Raw genomic sequence first — 21,582 nt, 5'->3', positions numbered from 1 at the left:
TCCCCGGCTCTGGGAGGACCGCAGATGTCCGACCCCGAACTCCCCTCGACCTCATTGGCTCGCCTGGCCTCCAGCTCCGCCTCCTCCCTAGGGACGAGGTCGCCGGGGAGACCAGCGCCCCGGTTGCCATGACAACCGGTGCCTTGGGCCTGGCTTTTCGCGTTCTTCGGACTAGCCGGAGGCTCAGGTTGGTGACCAAGCGGCAAAGTTCCTAGCGCCTGTAGTGTGAACTCCAACTTTTAGGCCAAGTTGAAAATGCAGCCGACGGCCCCCACACTTCTAACTTCAGAAACAGAACTTCATGACCCTAGGGAGTGAGGAGGAGAGTGAAAAATGCATAAGTGCTGGCTCCTCCCTTACCCTTCGCTGCCTCGCAGCCTTGTTTCTATATTCTCACCGGGAGCTTTGGACTTTGAAAGGATGAGGAGAATGGGGGAGAGGAAGAGCGTGGCTTTGCCAGCTCCCTGCAGCAATACAGCAACTTAGAAATGGCGGGGTCAACGAAAAAAACCCGGTGAGTTTTCCCACGGTTGTAAAGCGATCTTCAAAGGTGTAGTGACAGCACAACGCCACATGCCCTAGGGAAAACTCCAATTCTCATATTTTTGAAAAAAGTTTGTAAATACTTGCCTTGTTATTTTCTCTGTGAGACTAAAATAATCCCGAAGTTTGAAAATTTAAGGAAAAGGTTTAACATAGTCGATAACTTCCAGCTTTTTTGTATACACTAAAACTTGGCCAAGGTATATCCAGACAGCTATACCCCTCCTTGCTACAAGCCGAAATATTTGAGTTTCAATAGTTAAACAAGAGAGTCTTGCTGAATTCATGAACAAATAATATCCTGTGATTTGAGTTTTGAAAGTTTTGGTTTATTCTCAGAGGTATAAGGTAAACTGGTCCAGTCTGGAAAGGGTACTTGAAGATAAATTTAGTCTGAGACCGTTAATGTTGAGCCCTAGGTAAATCTGAATTTCATGCCTGGCTCCAAAGTGGAGGGATCTGAGGCTTATTTTGCTTCCCCAAGAAAGTCAAAGCAGCAATCCTACGTTCCCTAGCCCCTGAGGCTGCCATACATGTATGATAAATGAGGGAATTAATAGTAATGATTTATCTTTGGCGAGCACTTGCGTTTTCATTATATCATTTACTAAATGAATAACTATGATAGATATCTTCAGTCAAATATGCCTCACAAGTATGCATTGAATGTGATTACTCACAGGGCTAAACACAACGGAAAATGCACAGCAGAATTTTAAGATTAAGTCCCTGCTCCCAAGGAGTTAACCTGGGGCCTAAGAAAGAAAACTAGCACTCTTGAAACAATTTGAGAATAATAATAGCTAAAATGTGCAGCCAAACTTTGAGTAGGTAGCAGGTAAGAGAAAGTCTGCTATGTAAAATGGGCTAGATTCCTCAGTTTATGGAAGAGGGGAATTTACCCTGGGCTTTGATGAATGCAGCAAAGATGAGGAAAGTCAGTTGAGGGAAACAACAAAAACTAAGGAGCAGCAGCAGGGATGAGTGGTGAAAGTAAATAACAGGCCAGGCTCCCTGGACTGCAGACACAAGTGAATGAATTCTTCCCCCATTTTTAAATGTTCTGGTTCATCTCTTAGGGAGGTGGGAAAGGCAGGTTGGGAAGAACAGAAACTTTCATGAAACATCTGCCTCTGTTTGCCTCTGAAAGAAAGCTCATGTATTTATTGGAAAGAAAAGCAATATCCTTAATTAATGGCTGCAATAGATTGTGAATTCACATCAGAAAAAAGGTATAGCAAGTATAGTGTTGTAAATTTCCACAAAGTAGACAAACCACAGTGTTGTTAGCTTTTTTCCTTTTCTTTCTCTTCTTATTTATTTATTTATTTATTTATTTATTTATTTATTTGCATTAAGGCCATTTCAGGTGGTTGCCCTCAAGGCATTTTCACCAGTAATCCCTCTGTTTTGGATGAGCTGAAAGACTGGTTTTAAAATACAATCTGATAAAAAGTACACACAAGGGAAATCTACAGGTTAAATTCCTTTTGGATATAATGTAAGTCACTACTAACAAATGGAACCCAACACTACATTACAAATGATATACCAAAATTAAGAGAAATTATTTCATGTATATAGTATGGCAATAGTCCAAGAATAGAAAATTTTCTCATATGCTTGATTATATTAATAAGTCAAAGGAGGAAAACATTATGAGGATCTCAGTTGATGCTGAAAAGGATTTTGTAAAGTCCAGCATCATTCCCAATAAAAATTAGAATTTGGAATAATTTAAATATATATGTGGTATACTAAAGCCAGCAACTTCCTTTATAACATAACATTGTAATTATTCCTATTGAAGTCAAGTACAGGCAAGAATGTTCACTATCACATTGTAACAATAGAAATGATAGCCAATGCAATTAGATATAAAATAGAAATAAGAAATTAAGTACTGTAAATAAGTCAGGATTGTCATTTGTTTGCAAATAATATGAAAACTCCAAAGCATCAACTGAAAAACTCTTAGAGGCAACAAAAGATGAATTAAGATAACTAGTTATAAAATTAGCATACAGGGAGTGGGGCACAGTGGCTTATGCCTGTAATTCCAACACTCTAGGAGGCTGAAGTGGACAGATCACTTGAGCCCAGGAGTTCAATACCAGTCTGGGCAACATGGTGAAACCCTTTCCCTATAAACAATAAAAAAATTAGCCAAGCATGGTGGGATGCACCTGTAGTCCCAGGTACTCTGGAGGCTGAGGTGGGAACATTGCTTGAGGCCAAGATGTTGGGGCTGAAGTGAGCCATGATCACACCACTGCACTATAGCCTGGGCAACAGAGTGAGATCCTGCCTCAAAAATAACAATAACAATAATAATAATATAATGAAAACATACGAAAAGAACTTTCTCATGTATTATCATAACCAATTTGAAAATACAATATAAAAAGAATCCATCCCACTTACAGTAGCCGCAAAAATTTAAGTAGCTAAAAATAAACACTAAAATAAATTTATAAAACTGGCTGGGCATGGTGGCTCATACCTGTAATCCTAGCACTTTAGAAGGCTGAGACAGGAGGGTTGTTTGAGCCCAGGAATTCAAGACCAGCCTGGGCAACATAGTAAGACCCCATATTTATTTAAAATAAATAAATAAATAAATAAAGTAAAATATAAACAAAAGTTATAAGACGTACTTTAAAAATGATATAATTTGTAGTGGACTATGATTGTGCCTATGAATAGCCACTGCATGCTAGCCTGGGCAACACAGCAAGATCCCATCTCTAAAAAAAATTTTAGAATCATGACAGACTTACGACAAATAACAATGTTTGAAATAAAAAAGAAATATACTTTTAAATACTGAGGTTGAAACAATGTATAATTATCTTTTAAAAGTAAGTTATATATCAGGTATAAATCTTTTGGTTTTTCTGTTGTTGGTTTTTTTTTGAGACAGGGTCTTGCTCTATTACCCAGGCTGGAGTGAAGTAGTGCAGTCACAGCTCACTGCAGCCTCGACCTCCTATGCTCAAGCTATCCTCCTGCCTCAGCCTCCTAAGTAGCTGGGACTACAGGTGCACACCACCATGCCCAGCAAATTTTTAAAAAAAGTTTTGTAGAGAGGGGTCTTGCTCTGTTGCCCAGATTAGTCTCAAACTCCTGGGCTCAAGCAATCCTCCCTCCTTGGCCTCCCAAACTGCTGGGATTACAGGTGTGAACCACCACACCCGGCCTATCCAGTATAATTCTAATCAAATGTCCAACAGAGTACTTTTAGGAATTTGATAAAATAATTTAAATATTCATTTGGAAGAGTACCATTCAAAAATAAGAAGAGTCTTGAAAAGAAAATAAATGAGTGGGAGTTACATAAAAACTATTAAAATAAATTATAAATTAGAATGATTAGCAGCAGACTCAAGCAGTCAACTAGGTACAGGTAAAGGGCAGGATGATGTGTATCATTCAGGTTACAGTGTTGAGAAACCTAGTTATTTCTTGTGTATCTTTCAGACACACACACCTAAATATCCTTTTCCAAAGGATATTACTCATCTAATATATTGATTTTTTAAACTTCGTAATATCTATTTGTTTGACTTTAGCTTCCCAGCTGTTTTTTCTATTATCAGATGCTTTAGATGAGCCTAGTTCTTTTGAAAGGCTGTGTAGTATTCTGTTGCTTAGATGTAGCATGATTTACCTCCTCACTTTTCAACGAGTATATACGTTATTTCCAAGCCTTTGCTATTTCTTTTTTTTTTTTTTTTTTGAGATAGAGTCCCGCTCTGTCGCCCAGGCTGGAGTGCAGTGGCCTGATCTCGGCTCACTGTAAGCTCCGCCTCCCGGGTTCACACCATTCTTCTGCCTCAGCCTCCCCAGTAGCTGGGACTACAGGCGCCTGCCACCACGCCCAGCTGATTTTTTGTATTTTTAGTGGAGACGAGGTTTCAAGTTGAAATATGTCTCTTTGTATCCGATTCTGGCTTACATGTAGTGTACATCTGTAAGTTTAGCTTCTAGAAGTAAAATTGCTGGGTTAAAGAACATTTTACTTTTTTTTTTTTTTTTTTTTTTTTTTGAGATGGAGTTTTGCTCTTGTCGCCCAGGCTGGAGTGCAGTGACGCAATCTCCGCCCACTGCAACCTCGCCTCCCGGGTTCAAGCGATTCTCCTGTCTCAGTCTCCCATGTAGCTGGGATTACAGGCGCGGGCCACCACGCCCGGCTAATTTTTGTATTTTTAGTAGAGATGAGGTTTTACTGTGCTGGCCAGGCTGGTCTCCAACTCCTGACCTTAGGTGATCCACCCGCCTCGGCCTCCCAAAGTGCTGGGATTACAGGCGTGGGCCATCGTGCCCACCCACGTTTTACATTTTGATAGACAAAACCAGGCTGCCTTCCAGATAAGTGATACAAGTTCCAGTCATCCTAACAAAGATGGAAAGTTTGGTAGCACACCATGTTTCCCCACATCTTCACCAATACAGCATTATCAAAGTGTTTTTATCTTTCCCAGTCTAATAGATATAAATTGATATCTCATTACAGGTATAATTTTCGATTCTATTTGAGGATTTTTTCTATGCTTACAAGCCATTTTTGTTGTTGTTGTTGTTACCAAAAATATTCTCCCATATTTTCTTTTAAAAGTTTTATGGCTGTTTTTCACATTATATTTTTTCATCCATATGGAATTTATTTTGGTGATAGCAGCAGCGACCCAGTTGTCCCCACATCTTTACCTAATAATTCAGCTTTACCCCCACAGAAACGAAATCCTCTCTGTATCATATACAAATTCCTGTATGTTCTAGGGTCTACTTCTAAGCTCTTTTCTGTTTAATAACATTTAGATTTCCATATAAAAATCTGAGTCATAACATACTAGAAGGAGGTATGAGTGAATTCATTTAGAGCATTTGAGTCTTGTTTCCACACGTGATAAAAACCAAAAACTTAAAAGAATTTGTACATTTTACTACATAAAATATAATAAAAAGTTTCTGTAAGTAATAGAAAGATCATGTTACTTTGTTCCATTTGGAAATACAATTTCAATGTCTTTCACAATTTATGTTTATACCCTGTAATTTATTCTACTTTAGAAATGTATCCTATATATATTTATATACATGACCAGATATATGATCAAGGATATTCATTGCCTTATTGTTGATAGTTATAAAATCAAAAACAAAATAAATGTCCATACTAACAGAATGATTAAACTCTGGTAAACCAATATATATGATCTAGCAACGGAATCAAGTTGCCATATAGTATGATCTGATTTCTGTTTAAAAATACCTATATCTATAAATACACATGGAGATATTTTTCTATTAACAATGTTTGAGGATTATAATTACAGAAAACATTGCATTTCTGAAATTAAAAAAAAATCTTTACAGCAAGCATATGTTACTTTTGTTATAAAAGATCCACATCAATTATTGCTACTCCTACTAAGGAAATTAGAAAACTGGCCATAACAAATATTGGGCTTTTAATGGCATATGGGGCCTCAGGTTGTTCATCACTTAGGGACTGTACTCATGACACACTCTAAATCAAGAATATTTTATGTTGGACCCATGAACAACCACATAATGGACCCCCCAGACTATTCCAGGTATGTGTGATGATGCTTTTTTCTAGGGAAAATGTCCATACTTTTTTTTCTCCTTTTAAAAGATGGATCTTGTTCTGTTGCTCAGGCTGGAGTGCAATGGCTGTTCACAGGCACAGTCATACTGTGTGGTGGCTTCAAACTCCTGGGCTGAAATGAATCTACAGCCTCAGCCTACCAAGTAACTGGGAGTAGAGGCATGCATCACCACACCCAGCTTCATCCATAATTTTTTGACAAATTCACAAAGGGGTCTATATCTCTCCAAAGTGTTAAGAGTGTGTGTTTTAAATGCCAGTGATTTTTAAATGCCACCTTTTACCTCAAAGGCTGAAATGAATTCTGGGCTAATCTAAATCTGTAAATAGCAGTGTTTTCCCAGCTGGCTTCTTGTGTTCATCTCAATGTGCAATATTTGTATTCTGACTTGCCAACTATGTTAGTGTTTTTCCCTACTTTCAGCCCAGAAGCATATTATCCTTTCTTGCTTACAGAGTAAGAGCTGTGATGGGAACGTTGCCCAGGTGAGAAGCAGAAGCACGATAAGTAATCCACCAAAACATGAGCAGGTAATTGAAGCACAGACTCTGACAGTGCTTAAGGAAGACTTTGTGAGGCAATGCTAACACTTCCAAGTGAACCAAGAATTAGCTAGGGGAAAAAAATGCAGTGATAGAAACCAGATAGGACTACAATTACCTTCAGGTCCATTGAATACACAAGTTATTTTCTTTTGGTAGTAGCTGAACCCTCTTTAAAATTTGAGAATTCCCCTAGGATGCAGAGTCACATGACTGAAATGACATAGATAACTAAACACTGGGACAAAGTACATTGAAAAGAACACAGCGTTTGCACTCAGAAAACCTAAGTACAAATCTTGGAAAGTCACTTAATTTTTTTTTTTTTTTTTTGAGACAGAGTCTCGCTCTGTTGCCCAGTATCTTCCTCATTTACAAAGTGAAGGAAATAAGAGTAGCGAATATGTTCCACACGATAGCCTGTACTGTTTTTTCAATATTCAGCAGGAGCAAATACAATATATGCATGAAAACTGTAAGCTTTAGTTCACTATTTTTTTTAAAGCCAAACAACAAAAAGCTTTACAGGTTTTGGGAATTACTGACTATTTTAGGCTTGAGATAATATTTGGACATAATTTTTTCATTCTGAAGAGAAACTTTGGAAAATATTTACAGGCACCAGGACTCGCTAGATCTATGAAATACTAAGACAGAAAAATTTAATTGTGGTGCTCCTGTAACTTCCACTTTTCTTTGCAAATGAACTTCTTTTGTATATTTAGTCCATTTCCAGTTTTCCCCTACTGGCCCCAAACTGACCAGGGCTACTTAGTTATGCTTAGTAGAGCTGGCTACACCATAAAAGCAACCATCTATTCTTATTGGATTTTCCAGGTGCTTCAAGGCTCTACCTGAACCAAAACATTTCCCTCACCTAAATTTATTGGCTAGAAATTCTCACTTTTAGTCATTAATGAGTTAAACTGCAAACGTGTTATCTTTAGAAAGTCATAGTTAAAATTCATTTTATTTTCTAGCTTTCTCTCTTCACACCTTAATGTGGATTAGTTTATCAGATTAGTTAGTTGTCATTTTAAACCCTGAGGGAGAGAGATACCGGAGCTGCACATTCTAATTAATGAAGGGGAAGTGGGAAAGAGGGGAAGACAGTTTCGATGATGAGTGGAAGAGAGAGAGAGGAATTTAGTGGGGGAGAGGTATGTGGTATGAGGGTGGCCCTCGGGGCTAATGATACCAAGGGAGGGGATGAAGGAAGTATATGTAGTACTAAAGGGGTGTGGCACTGAAGTCAAACTGCCTAATTCACAATTTTTACTAGGGTTGGTCCTGTCTCTGACTCATTTCTACTACTTGTCCTGGCAAGTTATGTAACTGCCTATTCAGTTTGGTTGAAGGGAATATGGCAAATAAGCATAACCCTTCTGTTTTTTTGAAACTTAGCCATGTTAGAACATATACTAAGTAATTTAATGTGAATATGCTCTAATCCTGACCCATAGGGACTTGCCTTAGGGTTCATGGCTGCTAATCTTGATTTGTAAAAGTATTCCCAGAAATGAAGACCAAGACAGAAGTTAAGCTTTCTAGTTTATCTTCTGGCTTAAAGAGTGTGATTTCATATTGTCTGATGGGAGTGAGCTGCTGTGCAGGAGAATTGATCATTAAGGGCTTTGTTAGGTGGAATTAGAGCATTTAATTTAAACAGGTATCACTTGAAAATAATTTTTTTTAAGTTGATTGTCCTGCTTTTTACATCTCCCCCTATAATGACCAGTAGAAAACTTAGGAGGAAAATGGTCATATCTACAGAGACTAGTTGTTAGTTTAGGGCCAAACCCAGACTTACGATATTCATATTAAAAGGGGAACTTGCCACATTCAACAACATGAAGAGGGGAAATTTGTCTTAGAGTGCTGAATCTGTTAGGATAAGTAGTTCTTCAGCTGTTCTAAAAAGTTAAAGAACTGTAAAATATTACACACATATGATGTAAGCATTGTATTTTCACTAACAACCTACCATTATGCATTCATTGGCCAATCTTTTGATGCTAGGCCAAGGCCTCTTGACCATGGATCTACTGTTGGGAGTTCTAGATTGTCTTATTTACATAAACACTTTCCATAAGGCAAAACCTACGGTTTTTTGTTTTAGTTTTTGTTAAAGGGAACATATAACTTGAGGACACTTGTGAAACAATATGAGTTTAGAATGCTTCCATTAAATTTATTTTTGCAATTTATTCTGGTTTTCTTACCCATAGTAATTTATTGCAATGATTAGTCTTTCCATAGCATTCAATTTCATTTTTACAAAATGAAGAGATATTAATACTGCATACAAAGTCTTGGAGTGTGGAGAGGGAAAAAAAAAAAGACTTTTTTACCCTTCTAATGATATGGTTATTACAGTATACCATTAATATGAACCTGAAGAAGTATAAACTCTACTGCCTTTAATCAAAGAATATACTCCAATTACTCAGCTTTCAATAAGCATTCTCTTGCTTTCTTGTTTGAATAATCTTCCTTTCTCTGGTCCAGTTCTCTTAATGGGAAAGTCTTCTTAATAGCAGCTTGAATTGGATTAAAAGTTGGATAAAAGTGTTAGGTAAAAGTCCTGGGTTGGATATTGTTGAGCTACTGTCTTGGACTTTTAATCCAAGACTTTTATTGGATAAAAGTCTTCTCATTAGCAGCTTCAAGTTTCTCTTCACCAATAGCAACTTGAATTGGGTGAAGAGTTAAAGTATCTGTAAACCAAACATCACCTTCTTCATAACCCCATCAGTTTGTCTACAAACTAGATTCCAGTTATATTAATAATGCAAATTTAGGCCAAGCAAGGTGGATCACACTTGTAAACCCAGCACTTTGGGAGGCTAAGTAGGAGGATCACTTGAGCCTAGGAGTTTGAGATCAGCCTGGGCAACAGTCTGTAGACCCCATCTCTACAAAAAAATTTAAAAAGTAGTCAAGTGTAGTGGGGTGCACCTATAGTCCCAGCAACTTGGGAGGCTGAGATGGGAGGATTGCTTCAGCCTGAAAGGTAGAGGCTGCTGTGATCTGTGATGATGCCACTGCACTCCAGCCTGGGTGACAGAGTGAGACCCTCTCATAAGAACTCCAGACTCCCAAAAATTTCTTACCACTTCCAACATTTCCAGGATTTTTCAAGAGATATTCATATGTGCTCTGTAAACTTTATCTTTGTTTTTCCACTTAGACCTCCTAAAAGTTTAATACCTGAAAGTCACTTACTGTAGGTTTTTTTAGATGACAGATGATTATTTCAGTCTTGCTCTAGCTATAGATTAAGCCAAGTAAAATGGAATAGCTTTAAGGAAAAGGAGGCCTGTTTGGGGAGAGCAAAGAGACAAGGTACTTATTTGATATGATCATGAATAAAGATAAGGTTCATTTAATTTTGGTAAAACCAAGGTTCTAAGTTTATATTTGCAAAATATGTGTGCAAAAACCCTTGCTTGATTTTGTCTGTTTCAAACTACTATAGTAATCACTTTCTAAATGGCATGTATTTATATTAGTAATATGGCATCTAGTCCTTGAAAATTATGCTAATTTTATACTGTACTTATAACAAAGTAAACAAAAATGTATTAGCAAATTTGCCTTGTACTTATAAATTTCTTCTTCCCAAAAGGGATTTTTAATTTTGAAAGACCTAGAGATTACATTTGGCTTACTTTTTCTATGTTTTCCTAAATGCGTTTTATATTTGCTATTACTTTCATATTTACAGATGACACTAAATGATTTCTTGTACTTTTGAAGACAAAGAAAAAAGCCTATAGATTCAGTATGAAGCTCTTGAGAATTCCTATACCTGATAAATAATATTTTAACAAAAAATAAGTTCCTATTTGGACATCAATTGTGCAAACCACTTAATTCACGTGCCTCTGCAGTATTAGAATATATATATATATATATGACTTACAGTGTTTTCTAATTTCCAGAAACTTATCAGTGCCAGCAAATAACACATAAGAACATACAGCTCCGTTGGTGTGTCCAATTAATAATGTTATTAAAAATTGATAGTCTAGGCCGGGCGCGGTGGCTCACACCTGTAATCCCAGCACTTTGGGAGGCCGAGGCCGGTGGATCACGAGGTCAGGAGATCAAGACCATCCTGGCTAACACCTGGTGAAACTCCGTCTCTACTAAGAATACACAAAAATTAGCCGGGCGCGCTTGCAGGCACCTGTAGTCCCAGCTACTCAGGAGGTTGAGGCAGGAGAATGGCGTGAACCCGGGAGGCGGAGCTTGCAATGGGCCGAGATTGCGCCACTGCACTCCAGCCTGGGTGACAGAGCGAGACTCCGTCTCAAAAAAAAAAAAAAAAAAAAAAATTGATAGTCTATTCAAAGATACATAGAAGTTGTATAAAGAATTTAGAGTTCTTATACTTCATCTTCACCAAAATAACACACACACACACACACACACACACACAAAATAACTGAAAAAATAAAAAAGATAGCTCAGTTATACAAAACAACCAGAATAAACATAACAAAATTCTGCTGGGGAAATGTGGCATGATTGAAATATCATTGATTGCATTTTGACAACATGCTTACCATTTTTCTTTGTTATTTTTGTGCTTGTGAACATACATAATTTTGAAAACTCTCAACTTAATTTTCTTTATTACAGCACTAATATAATCTGTATTTGACATTTTTATTGTATTTCTAGTAACACATTACTAATTTCAACCTTTGGAAGGTTGGATTGCTTTGCCTATGGTAGTTATTCGATAGATATTGAATTTCCTTTTATTATATGTGTTGAAATTATTTCTCTTCCTGTTTTAGGGAGTAGAGCTGATCTTTCCACTTTTTTCTGTAGTTTTTCTTTTTTTTATTTCAGACAAGGGTATGTCCATATGCCATAAGAAATTCAAATAGACATGGTACAATACCCTCTGATTGTCTGCTAGTACAATTCTAGCAGTTCTGGGAATAAGTTGAATCTATAAAATGCAAAGTAATTTTTCACTTGAAATAGAAGAGGGGCAACTAATTTAATATGTACCCAAAAGATAATATTAATTTAGAACTGAAGCAAAACACCATTTATTGAAAGACAACTGACTATGAAATAGGATTCTACTGTGGCATTATAGTAGGCTTTGCACTCTGGGAGAATCTTGGAAGGGCCACAGAGAAACTCTCACCTTCCTTTGATTTCACAATTCTAGGTCAAATCAGGCTGTTTATCCCCAGGAAGCAGGGATATTTTGGGGTTAACTTGGTGTATGGTTGTCATGTGTTACATTTTTCTTTCTCTCTCCTACCAACTTCACATTCTGAGCTCCATTCAAAGAAATGTGTGTCCACCTGAGTTGTTGTCCATGTTGCATGGAGTAGAGGGGAGGGTTTAATTATTTATACAATCTCAAACCCCTTAGCTCCCATTAAAATCTTGTTAGAAAAAAATTGATTTCAATGTGATTATTTAGGTTTTTAGCATTTTAAAAATGATCTTTGACTATCTCAGGATTTTTTAAATAGAGAAATTAAAATATTTGATAAAGTTGCATATTTAAAATTTTAGTAATTACAATTTAGAAGAAGTACAGAAAACAATGCAAAATTAAGGCAAATTAAGAACATTAAGACCACTGATTTACTTTTTTTTGAGATGGAGTCTCGCTCTGTCATGCAGGCTGGAATGCAGTGGCCTGATCTCAGCTGACTGCAACCTCTGCCTCCTGGGTTCAAGCAATTCTCCTGCCTCAGCCTCCCGAGTAGCTGGGACTACAGATATGTGCCACCACACCTGGCTAATTTTTGTATGTTTAGTAGAAACGGGGTTTCGCCATGTTGACCAGGCTGGTCTCAAACTCCTGACCTCAAGTGATCCGCTCACCTTGACCTCCCAAAGTGCTGGGATTACAGGTGTGAGCCACAGTGTCCACCCAACTTTTATGCAAAGGATATTTAGTCTAATTATGAATTTGTTTCCAAACATACTGCTTGCTAAAAGTACACATTTTCTTTAAGTTGGCTTAACTAGTGACTCATAAAAACAGGCCACGGACGGTGTCTCACACTGGTAATCCCAGCACTTTGGGAGGCAGGCGGATCACTTGAGACGCAGAGTTCAAGAGCAACCTGGGCAACATAGCAAGACCTCTATCTACAAAAAATAAAAATAATGAGTCCGCGTGGTGGCAGGCATTGGTAGTCCCACTACTTGGGAGGCTGAGGCGGGAGGATCACTTGAGCCTAGGAGTTTGAGGTTACAGTGAGCTATGATCATGCCAATGAACTCCAGCCTGGGTGACAGAGCAAGACCCTGTCTCTTAAAAAAGAAAAAAAAATCCAAAACATAGAAAATATACGTCTGATTTTAAAAATATTTTTCTTTTAGTGTATCTGAGAACTGAAAAACTTAAAAATTGTACAGTAATTATTATGGTAGTTAATATTTTTAATGGAAATATAATCTCTGGAATTAAATTTTCTCATTTGTTAAATAAGTATCCTCAAGGTGGCCAGACTTCGCTATATTAAATTGTATCCCAAAACATTGTTATGTGAAATAAAACAAGACATAGAAGAGTGCATATGGGAAATATAAGAAAAATGTGTGTCTGTGTGTGTGTGTGTACACATATCCATATTTGCTTTTATTTATATAAAGAATTACTGAGAGGATTCAGACTATAAAAATGGTTATTTGTAGAGAACTAGGAAGAATGAGGTAAATGTGCCTGGCAGCAGGTTCAAGACTTCTTACTGTATGCTGATATCTTTTGCTTTTTGAAAAATGTGAAATTACCTAGTCATAAAAAAAAAAAACAAAAACCAAGCACCTTAGACAGGAGGAGAAACACCTGAGAAAGGAAAATGGAGATGTGGGGAAGGAAATAGAGATGGGAGAGTTGCTTGTAGATGGCTTGTGTTTTCTCTGAGGCTAAAGAGTGGGATAATCTGCTGATCCAATGTACTACTGTAGTAGTAACGTAAACTTTCTATCTTTCTTCCTATTCTTTGCCATATATCTTGTTGAATTAAAGATACATTCTTACTGGCAGAAAATATTGGGTGAATTTCCAAGTTAGATTTGTATTTTCCATATGGCTTTTTTAGATTGTATCACATTTATTAACTTAGAAATAATTATTAAGAATAAAAGTGTCATCCTTATTTCACTCACTTTCAGTGTTTTTTTGAGTGACTTCACTGTTCCTCTAATGTTGATGTTTTAATATATGTAATGATAGAATTGGTAATCTATCATTATCTAGTAAAGCCATTGTTTTTTGCTTGCCTATAAGGTCTGAATAGCTTTTTCCATAACATCTGGATCTTCAGGATTTTCTGTTTAAAATGCTTCATTATGTCACAGGTTGGAACTTGAAGTGCAAGATGTCAATCAAGACAAAAGTTCTCCTATTTTCTCCTCCATGAACCTTTTTCCCTCTTTTCATTCATTACAAATATTTGCTGCTAGAAAACTCTTATAAATTGCATTTTAATAAATACTCTCAAATATGGAAAACAATAATTAAGCTGAAAATTGTTTATGATTTGAATGTTCACAAATATTTTAACCTTTGAAAATAAGCATATTACAATTCAAATAGTGCTTCAGGTCTTTTAAGAGAACAGTGAAAAACAACACACAGAAACACAATCATAGTTTACGGCCTTTATTCTCCATCTCAGGTTATCTCTTTGTAGAAGCAACCACTTTAATTCTTCCAGCTCTTTCTTCTGATTTTTATCTTCATGTTTCTAAACAACATCATTAGACTGCTATTGAAAGGCAGAGTAGCAAGGTGGTCAAGAGCTGCTGGTATTTAAATCCCAGCTCTCCCACTGCCATTCCTTTTCATTCTGGATATTATTTCTTAACCAAAGCACAATTGATATTTTGTGCCAGATAATGATTTGTGGTAGGGAGCTGTACTTTGCATTATAGGATGTTTAGCAGCATCCCTAGCCTCTACCCACTAGATGCCAGCAGCACTGCCACCCCAGCTATCACAACTAAAAATGTCTCTAGGTATTGTCAAATGTCCCCTGGGGTTGGGGGCAGCATCACCCCCAGTTGAAAACCACCGATCTTGGGGAAATTAACTAAGTTTCCTGTGCTTTTGCTCACTCATCAGCAAACTTGGAATTAGTAATACCAACCTTATAGATTACTACCTTATTAATATAGGTATTAATAATACCAACCTTAATTCCAATTAACTTGGAATTAATACCAACCTTAATCCTAATATCATGGATAGTATTTGTGAAGCACTTACTGCCTAGACCACGAAAAATATTCTATATTTACTCAATAAAATGGCATTGAACATTTTTCATCTCTATGTTTTATCCATTAGACTTCCATGCCCCTGTTTTTCCAGTTCAATGATCTCAATTTCAATTTTGTCAATATTCAGCCTTTATAACCATTGCAACCATGTAATTACTCAAAACTGAGTTGCATAGTGTACTTGTATTATATTAATTTTCTTGTGCTATTTTATTTTCCTTCTAGAGTAAATAACTGTCCTTTTTTGTTTGCTTGCTTGGTTTTCTGTGTACCTAAATATCCCTAAACTATCAGAAACATTAATCTCCTCTCAAGAAGGTTGGCAAACAAACAAGTTTTTCCATTTCAGGGACTTTCTTATTAGAGCTTTGCATTCTCCTACTCCAATATGTACTTGTTCTTTAGGCCTGCTGCATAGATGTCATTCTGGAATTTCTTTGTACCCTTGTTCTGGGGATTCTCTTTACCTTTATTGTGTGTTTGATCCTTTATTTCTGAGTCTTATGTCCTTTTCCTTCTAGTTTGCTCCTTTGATTTAATGGAATACATCTTTCATTTTAATTAAAAAAAATTTTTTTTTTGAGACAGGGTTTTACTCTGTCACCCAGGCTAGAGTGGAGTGTCACCATCACAGCTCACTTCAGTGAGCTCAGGCTCAAGCAATCCTCCTACCTCAGCCTCCCAAGTAGCTGGTATTACAACTGTGCACCATCACATCCAGCCAAATATTTTCTGTAGAGATGGGTGGTTGCGGGGGTTGTCACTACGTTGCTCAGCTTGTCTCAAATTCTGGGCTCAAACACAAACCTCCCACCTCCGCATCCCAAACAACTGGGATTACATGTGTATGCCACTATACTGGGCCTAAAAATGCATTTATACTACATATAATATTGGAAATTATTTTCCCTCAAAATATTAAAAGGAGCGCTCTATTGTCTCTGGACTTTCAGAATTGTAGCTGAAAAGTCTAGTTCCTGAGTTTTTTAATGTAAATTGTTTTCCCTCAGTGGAAGGTTTGGGATCTTTATCCTAAAACTTTTGTCTGGTGCTTAGACATTTCACAATAATTAACCTAGTATAGGTCTTTTAAAATCATGCTGGGCACTGGAAATTCAGGTCTTTCAGTTTAAGAAATTTTCTTGCATCATAACTCCATTAACTACCTGCCTCACCCCCACCCTAGTATAGTATCTCTGTTCTCTCTCTGTGGTGCTACCATTAATCAGATGCTAAATCTCTAATTTTCTTATGCTGCTTCTTGCTAATTTTATCTTATTGTCTTCCCCCTTGCATTTTCTGAGAAATATCTTAGATGTCATCCTTCCTTTTTCCACTGAATTTTTATGTCCTATTTTTAATATACAGGAGCTCTTTCTGGTTCTTTGAATGATTCTTTTAAAAACACACAGTATTACCTGGGCATGATGGCTTGTGCCTTTAATCACAGCTACTCAGGAGGCTGAGGTGAGAAGATCACTTGAGCCCCGGAGTTTGAGGTAGCAGTGAGCTATGAGCGTCACTGCACTCCAGCCTGGGCAATATATAATATACACACACACATGCATACACACACAATATTATGTTATGTTACCTGGCATACAACATCTTCTTTCATCTCTTTGAAGGTGACAGTGATACTTTATTTACTTCAAATGCTATTTTTTTCTGTTTATTGTTATCTTCTCTCTCACATTAGAGGTTTCCCTCAAATGACTTGTGATCTTTGTCTACCCTTTTGTGTTTAAGAATGAGTTACTACATCATAACCCCATCATACATCATGGAGTGTATTTGGTTATGATGTAGTAACTCATTCTTAAACACAAATGCAAGGTTGCTTTACCATTTAAAAAGTAATCAATGTAACTCAGCTTATCAACAGGCTAAAAACAAAACAAAAACAACATATGATCTCTTGTGTCATCCCCTCCCAAAGCATTTGAAATAAATGTAATAACCATTCAAGATTCAAAAAAAAGAAAAAGAAAACTCAGCAAATTAGGAGTAGAAGATAACATCCTCAACCTGATAAAGGATATCTACAAAAAAAAACTAGAGCTAACATACTTAATAATGAAAGATGTTTATTTTCTTTTAAAAATCAGAAACAAAGAAAATACATTTGTTCTAACAACTTCGGTGTATTAGTCAGGGTTCTCCAGAGAAACAGAACCAATAGGATGGATCTCTCTCCCATCTGACTCCATAATCCATATTGTAATATCAAATATCCATAATACCTGAGATATTAGAGGAATTGGCTGACATGATTATGGAGGCTGAAAAGACCCACAACCTGCCATCTGCAAGTTGGAGACCCATGAAAGAAAGTGGTATAATTTCAGTCCGAGTCCGAAGGCCTGAGAATCAGGGGAGAATCAGTGCAAATCTTAGTCCAAGGGCAAGAGAAGTCCAATGTCCCAGCTCAAACAGGCAGACAGGAAGAAAAGGAGGGAGTTTATCTTTCCTGTCGTTTTGTTCTATTCAGGCCCTCAACAGATTGGATGATGCCCACCCACACTGAATCCACTGATTCAAATGCTCATCTCATTCAAATACATCCTCATAGACATATGCGGAAATAATGGTGAATTTGTGTACACTTTGGCACAACCAAGTTCACACATTAACCATCATATTTCGTTAAATCATATATTAACTGCCCTGTTCAGAGCAATGAGGCAAGAAAAAGAAATAAGAGATATACAGATTATAAAGGCAGAAATAAAACTATCAGCATTCTCAGATGGTATAATTTTTACCCCTTCCCCTCCCAAAGATTATTTAAAATTCTACTAAAATTAATAAGTGAGTTTAGCCAGGTCACAGAACATATGATTAACATACAAAAGTAAGTTGTATTTCTTAGCCATAGGTCTGACTTAAAAAAATTGCATTTCTCTGTATACTTGTAATTAAACAATTAGAAATTGACATTTAAAAAATATGACAATAGCATCAAAAAGGATGAATAATAAGGGATAAATCTAAGAAAATGTGTAAAATTTCTATATTGAAACCTATAAGACATTGGTGAGAGAAATGAAAGAAGACTTAATAAGTGGAGAAACATACCATGTTTATGGATTCAAAGACTCTTTTTAATGGGTAAATTTATCTCACATGTATCTATAGAATCTGTGCAATTTCAATCAAGATCTAAGCAGCTTTTTGAATGGAAATTGATAGGCATATTCTAAACTTTGTTTGGAAATTCAAAGGACCTGGTATAATAAGCAAAATGATTTTAAAACAGAAAAACAAGAAAGGCCTCACACTGTCTGATTTCAGTACTTATTCAGCTGCAGTATTCAAGACAGTGTTGTATTGGGAGTAAGGATAGATATATATAGATAAAGATAGTGCAGAAAGATGCCCACGTATATACAATTAAATGATCCCAACAAAGATGACAGAGTAATTTCATGAGGTAAAACATTGTTAGTAAATGGTACTGGAACATCCATATGCAGAAAATTGAAGCTAAAACCTATCTCCACCATATAAAGAAATTAACTTGAAATTTTACATAGACAAAAATGTAAAACCTAAAGCTATATAAATTTCTAGGGGAAATTCTTTGGGACCTTTGATAGTAAAACTTTCTTAGATAGGACATAAAAAGCATAAACTATTAAAAAATTGGAAAATTAGAGTTTATAAAAATTAAGACCTTGTGCTCTTCAAAAGATTCCTGCAAAAGCAAAAAAAAAAAAAAAAAAAAAAAAAAAGAATAAAACCAGCCACAGATTGCGACAAAATATGTGTGAAGAATACATCTGATTAAGATTTTATATCCAGAATATATGAAGAACTTTCAAAACTAAAGAAAACAATTCATTTTTTTTAATTGGGCAAAAGATTTAAATATTTTAATAAAGAAGATATCCAGGTAGCAAATAAACACATGATATTCACCAAAATCATTAACTAGGAAAATGCAAATTAAGATGAATATCACTATATACCTACCAGAATGGCTATATTTTAAAAGTTTGACACTGCCAATTACTGGTAAAGATGCAAATCAGCGGTTACTTTCAAATGCTGCTGGTAGGAATGCAATATGGCACAGCCATTTGGCATTTTCTTATAAATTCAGACCCAGATTCATGAGAATGAGACCTGTGCAATTGAACAGGGTCTCATGCTCAAAGGAGTCCCATGCTCAGCTTAATATTCCACTGTTAGTATCTTGAAATTCTAATAATTTTATCTCTAAACCTGTGTTTTATAAATAAGCCTGTTGGAACACTGGAATATGAAATACGTCTGCCAGTACTTGCTGCCCTGTTTGCATGTAGTGTTGGAGATACCCCATGAACACAGAATTCCAAGAGACCCAGTGGTGCCTAGAAGTTTAATGAGACTCACAGCTAGCACAAGGTAAGCATGTTACAGCTAAGTCTGAGTAAACATAAATACTGATAACCTCTTGAGGGTATGTTTTTTATTTGAATGAGAGTTGTTTCTAATGCAAAAAAAAGACAATGGCATTCTAAGAAACACAAATGAGCAAGGAATCCTGTGATATCCTTTCTTATTCCCGTTGTTTCCTGGTATTACACAGCTGGTTTTGCTGAAAGTAATGATGCCATAAGTCAAAGGTAGAGAGTGTTGGTAGAATGTGTTAGTAGACTTGAAATTAAAAATTGAGTGAATTTTGTGTAGTGTGTCCACTGTTCTGGTAAGAATAAAATATATATGCATGTATGAACCACAAAATAAGAATTTTGTGATTTTGGTGATTCTACATAGGAGTTAAATGTACATGTTTCTATTTAAAGCTAGCATTATGCAATGTAAAGACAAATGGCAAAATTCAGCCTAATAATTTAAAATTTTTCCTTCCTTAGAAAAAAATTTTAACTAGCAAATAAAAAATAAAAAACCATGACAAGCTGGAAAAAAGACTAAGGAAGAAAGGAAAGAGCTTTATATTTTATATTTTTAATGATACTTTTTTTCTGCTTTTTGAACAAGGGGCTCATTACGTAATGTAGCTGACCCCGTATAAATTAAACATACATTTATCATAGACAAGTTAATCCAATTATTGGGCTTCCGTGTAAGGTTGTCAGGAGATAGCCAACCATATCTTTGGCAACCCAACAATTTTTAGCGTGAAGTCTTTTCTCTCCTTGATTTCTCTAAGAAGGAAACCTCCATTTATTCCTTTTCAGGAATGAATTAGTTTGCTTCTTGATTTTCCCAGCTACAGATACTTAACTTTTAACTTCCTCTGTTCAGCTGAGAAATCAGTTATTACTTGATCATATGCTTTCTGGTTTTTAACCTATTTTTGACAGTTCTCACTGTTGTTATTTTATCTCTAGTTCTCCTTTTCTTTAAGGTTCTAAATTTTTAAAAATTTATTTCCTGCCATCATTTTTGTGATGTTTGGGAAGGAGAATTGATAAGCTCATATAGGTGTTCTATTCACTATCTTTTACTGGAGAGATACACACACACACACACACACACACACACACACACATATATATATCCAGTAAATATATATATATACGTTTATCTATCCAGTAAAAAAAAAAATCTATATTTAAATTTTGGATGTCATTGCAAAGATTTTTAAAATTAATTTTATTTTCTACAGATTCCTATCACTAAAAAAAAAAAAACCCTAAGTATTTTATTAAGTATCTTTTATATAAAACAATACAACTTTACAAAATAAACAGGACAGGCCCACAGAGATAATAGAACCTGAAAGAAGGATCCATGTCTATAGGAAGAGTAGAGATTATGGCATCTTCTCAGCAGGGAATTCTGCGCACCCCACCTCCCTTAGTGGGTTAAAAACGCTGTCAGGTAACTGGTTATAACTGGAACTGAGTCTGTGGTAGAGATATAAAGTTGGGTGTCATTAACAACTGAAACTAATCAGATTCAATTCCACCCTGGCGTCTGCTTATCTCAAGACTCAAACTGGCCTGGGGCAACTAAAGACCCTCCTCCAACCTCTTGGTGACTCTTCTGCCCATCCCCCTTATTTCGTTAACTCATGTTTAGTTTTTCAGACTAAATGTCACCTACTCCAGGAAGTCTTTCCTGAAACCATTCTACTAAGCTAATTTAGGTGTTCTTCCTTACCTCAAGTTTTTATTTTCATAATAACTTCAGTTCTCAGGTTATAGGTATATTCTTTATCACTGTATTTACCATATTATAATTATTCATAAATATTTCAGGGATCAGCAAACTTTTCTGTGAGGTTTATAGTAAGTAAATATTTTAGAACTTGTAGGCCAAGAGGCAAAATCAAGGATATTCTGTAGGTACTTATATAACAAAAGAGAAAACAATTTCCCACAATTTTTTTTTGGCAAAATTAAAAATATAATATTGAGTATTATTTTTATAATTCCAGTATACTAATCAGAAGAATGGAATTATTTCGGTGGGGATAACATTTTTCTTAATTGGGGTTGAAAGCTAGTGTTCCCTGTCATCACATTTATCTGTAATATTTACCTGTATATATTTAGCTGTAAAAATAAGTTTACCTGTACCTATTCATCTGTAAAAACCATTCTTAGGTCACAAGTCTTACAAAAACATGCAGT

General features: G+C 36.0%; 1 long non-coding RNA gene across 1 annotated transcript; it reads left to right on the top strand.

Annotated features, from left to right (window-relative positions):
* The first annotated feature begins 151 nt into the window (after window positions 1–151).
* Window positions 152–19,384, top strand: LOC123573690 (uncharacterized). The gene is made up of 3 exons (XR_006698432.3): window positions 152–514; window positions 6,635–6,709; window positions 19,241–19,384. It is a non-coding gene; the product is annotated as an uncharacterized lncRNA (long non-coding RNA).
* Window positions 19,385–21,582: the final 2,198 nt, after the last annotated feature.

This window comes from Macaca fascicularis, chromosome 5 (assembly GCF_037993035.2).
Source record: "Macaca fascicularis isolate 582-1 chromosome 5, T2T-MFA8v1.1".
Classification (NCBI taxonomy): Eukaryota; Metazoa; Chordata; class Mammalia; order Primates; family Cercopithecidae; genus Macaca; species Macaca fascicularis.
This window is presented reverse-complemented; position numbering and strand designations above follow the sequence as displayed.